Below are 4,558 nucleotides of genomic sequence, written 5' to 3' on the forward strand. Positions count from 1 at the left end.
GCTACACTTGGTAACTGGGTTTTTAATAATTAGCTCAAAGAAATTTGGGATCTCATTTCCTATATATAACTCTTTTCATCAATTATGGCATTCAAATAACATGAATAACTTGATTGATAATATATATATATATATATATATATATATATATATATATATTTGTCAAAAGTTGTACAAGGAAGACAAATAAAAGATATGAAAGCAGAAAGAGAGGGAGCTCACATGCACCGATCACGAGGAGCTACCTCTAGCTAAACGCCATGATAGCTTCACATTAATGTCAATATTAAATAGTTACAAGTGGTTTAAATGCCATGATAGCTTTACATTAATCTCAATATTAAATAGTTACAAGTGGTTAAGGACAGTAAATCATATCCCCTAGAAAATAGGAACCGAATAGCTATGAAAAGTAAACACTCAATTACTTAACAATAATATCTTATTTTCCATTAATTCTAACACTCTCCATTAATGGAGAAAGGGTTCTTAAACACACCTAATATGTCCCTAAACAACTCAAACTCTTCCTAGAGGCTTAGTAAATATATCAGAGATATTATCACAAGAATTACAATATTCAACAAATATCTCTTTGGACTGCACTTTTTCCCTAACAAAATGAAATTGAGTGTCTATGTGCTTAGTGTTTTTACTAAACGCACGATTGTAAGCAAGTTTGATGGAACTTTGATTAGATAAAATATGAGAATCCACATTAATTTATTAATCAAATGCAATTACATATATACAAGAAGTGTTGTCTCAAGATAGGTACGCTATCTTGGACACACAATCTGTTGGTTGAGAGATTATCTCAACCACACACCAATCTAGGAAATAGATCCTAACTATTAGGAATAGACTCCTTTACTCAGTAAGAATCACAACTAAGACAAGTAGGAATTAGATAGTCCAACACTCCCCCTTAATGAGTACTTGTCTCCATATCAATATGTAAAATCTAGTTGTGGTCAAATATACCAAAAAGAATATGTTGATGCCCATATAAAGGAGCAACCATCCACCGGAATGCATAGGTACTAACCGCTGCAACCGCCAGTCTTGTACGATGTCCTTCGCATACATGGTTCTTTCAACCATTATAACTGCACACCTGTAACTGTACCTGTAAATCCCCCTCCAATATCATCTTGGGTTTTATCGGATTACCCATAACCATGCTATGGGTTTTATCGGATCACCCTCAACCATGCCACCAAGGGCTCTCAGCCACCAAGGTTCAACTCAGCCACAAAGGCTCAACACAACCACGAAGGCACTCCAACCACTATGGGCCACAAACTTTCCACACTCCAACCACTCTGGGCTACAAACCTGCCACTAGGGCACTCCAAAGACCCGACTCAACCAGGCCGAGGGTTTTATCAGCTAACCGTAAACCATGCCAACATAAATCTCTGTCCCACTTCACTGTTACACGTGGTTTCTGGCTTACCACAAACCGACATTGCAAATACAAAGTGGTTTTTAGATTACCACGAACTGTATGGAGATACACATGCCTTACAAGGCTTACATTTCACACTCCAACTGTGGAGTTACGAGGTACACAGTTTACAAAGACCACTATAAAACACCCTAGACTTGCTTACTAATAAAATGTGACTCATAAAATAACATGCTAGTGAGTCTATTCCACAAACTCACACTAATTCACACAAACTTGATTGTCCATCATCTTCCAATCTCTGATGCAGCTCCTCTAATGCCATCTTCACTGTCATGTCTTCATCATATCCCATGGTTAATCATTTCTACAAATAAATTTGTCTATTGTTGGAATGGCCAATTCCAACAGAGACACAAATGTACGACAATAGTTGGTCAAACTAAATGCCACTATATTCTTTTAACCAGAATTACATCACCGACATAACAAAAATAAAATTTTAACAATGGCATTCTCCTATTCGTTGAACAACAGCAGAAGAAAGCTCTGTCAAGCTCTCAAATCCACAGTTGAAACGATGAATGCACCCCTTAGAATCGCGCAACTTAAAATCAAATGTATTCGCACGACCTAACAATGGATATCCCTATTTTAATAATTCTATACCATCAACTCGCTGCCTTGGAGAGAAATCACTGTGACCATCCTCTTCAATCTCTAGTGGCTCTAATGTTAGAGTCGAATCCCAGAATTTCGGCATCATTGTGCTTGTTGTGTCACTTGCAGCACAGCTTGAACCTCCCACCATGGCCATGGCTGCATGTGTTAGCTTTTCAACGAGGGTTGATTCTGGATAAAGGTTGTGTGCAACAATCCGTGTAAGCAAATCCTTTGAAGTTAGAATTCCTAGAGGCTTATTCCCAGTTGTAACGATCACTGAATTGACTTGAAATTCACACATCTTCTTTGTAGCCATATACACAGATTCAGATGGTGAAATTGTTGCCACCTTTGTGGCTTCACAAACATAGAAACCAGGGATCTACCCGAATCCAAATATTGAGTCTCTTGACGATGGACAAACTAAAAACTAAAGAAAATACTCTTTTATTTCCTTAGCCTAGGATGGGCCAAGCCCACAAGGGGCCGGGCTGTCAGGGCTCTGATACCAAGATAAAATATGAGAATCCAAATTAATTTATTAATCAAATGCAATTACATATATACAAAAAGTGTTGTCTCAATATAGGTACGCTATCTTGGACACACAATTTGTTGGTTGAGAGATTATCTCAACCACACACCAATTTAGGAAATAGATCCTAACTACTAGGGACAGACTCATTTACTTAGTAATAATCACAACTAAGACAAGTAGGAATTAGATATTCCAACATGATTATCGCAATTGATAACCGTAGCTTCTGTCTATTCTTCTCCTGCATCTTGGAGAAGTCTGCGCAACCAAACTGCCTCACATGCTACTGCACACATTTCTTGATATTCTGCTTCTGTTGAGGATAAGGCTACAGTATGCTGCTTCTTGCTGCACCAAGAGATGAACCCAGATCCAATGCTGAAGGCATAACTTGTAATTGATCTTCTATCATCTAAATTTCCCGCCCAATCAAAGTCTGTATAACCTGTCAAGGTAACATCAAATGAATCAGAATACAAAATACCGAAGTCTAAAGTTCCTTGTAGATACCCCAGTACTCCTTTCAGTGCAAGCCAATGATTCTCATGAGGTTGAGTCATGAACTGGCTCAAAACACTAACTGCATAAGCCAAATCAGGCCTCGTTGTAGTTAAATAGATAAGACTACCAACCAACTGTCTGTACAATGTTGCATTTGCCTTTTTCGAACCATCATTCACCTGAAGTTTGTTATTCTACTATAAAGGTACAAATGCAGCCTTACACTCATCCATTTTAAATTTCGTCAACAAACTCATAGCATACTTACCCCGGGACAAGAAAGTTTGGCCTAAACCTCTCCAAACTTCTAGACCCAAACAGTAATGCAATTCTCCAAGGTCCTTCATCTCAAATATCTATGATAATTATTGCTTGATTTCTTCAATGAGGTTGTCTGCACTTCCTGTCATGATCAAATCATCTACATATAAAGAAATCAACACTATCTGCCCCTCATCATTAAACACAGTATACAAATTAGGATCATTTTTGCTCCGTTTATAACCATGCATAAGGAAAAATGAATCAATTTTGTCGTATCAGGATCTAGGAGCCTATTTTAAACAATATAAAGCTTTCTTTAATCTACAAACTAAATGCTCTTCTCCCTTCTTAACAAACCCCTTGGGTTGCATTAAGTATGCTTCTTCTTTTAAATCACCATTTAAGAAAGCAGATTTAACATCTAATTGATGTATTTTCTAATGATGCTTAGTAACAAATGCAATAATTAGTCTAATAGTATTTAATTTGGCTATAGGGGCAAATGTTTCCTCAAAGTCAATACCTTCTCTCTGGGAATACCCCTTTGCAACCAACCTTGCTTTATACTTATCAATAGATCTATCTGCTTTAAATTTCAACTTAAATAACCATCTGCAACCTATGAGTTGTTTACCATGATGAAGCTTTACTAGATCCCAAGTATTATTCTTAATAATAGATTCATATTCTTCCTTCATTGCTTCCTTCCATTCACTACTCTGACTAGCTTCATGAAAATTAGAAGGTTTCGCAATGTTTAGCATACTAGTCATGAGCGCACAATCCCTATACCAAGCTGGTAACTATATTTGCCTACTAGATCTCCTGAGTGGTGGGTTTTCCTCTATTCTACTTTGTTCTCCTCTTTGTGGACTGATTTCAATTTCCTCCTCTTTATCTTGTTGCTGTTGCTACTGTTGACTAATCCATGTTTCAACATATTCATCTAAAAGTAAGAGTACATGCCATTCTTTATTATCTTGAACAGGATTTCCATCATCACCCTGTTCATGGAATACTACGTCTCTACTAACAAACACCTTGTGAGTAGAAGGATCAAACAACTTATAAGCCTTATACTCACTACAGTATCCAATGAAAGTACATTTAATGGCCTTTGAATCTAACTTCTTCCTGTCTTCTTTGGGAACATGAGCAAAAGCTTTACAACCAAATACTCT

General features: G+C 37.0%; 1 pseudogene; it reads right to left on the reverse strand.

The window, feature by feature from the left end:
• Positions 1 to 2,060: 2,060 nt before the first annotated feature.
• LOC149262766 (CBS domain-containing protein CBSCBSPB3 pseudogene) lies at positions 2,061 to 2,390 on the reverse strand (annotated as a pseudogene).
• Between the last annotated feature and the right edge of the window lie 2,168 nt (positions 2,391 to 4,558).

This window comes from Pinus tabuliformis, chromosome 6 (assembly GCF_031772625.1).
Source record: "Pinus tabuliformis cultivar Carrire ecotype Pingquan chromosome 6, CPIR1, whole genome shotgun sequence".
NCBI lineage: Eukaryota > Viridiplantae > Streptophyta > Pinopsida > Pinales > Pinaceae > Pinus > Pinus tabuliformis.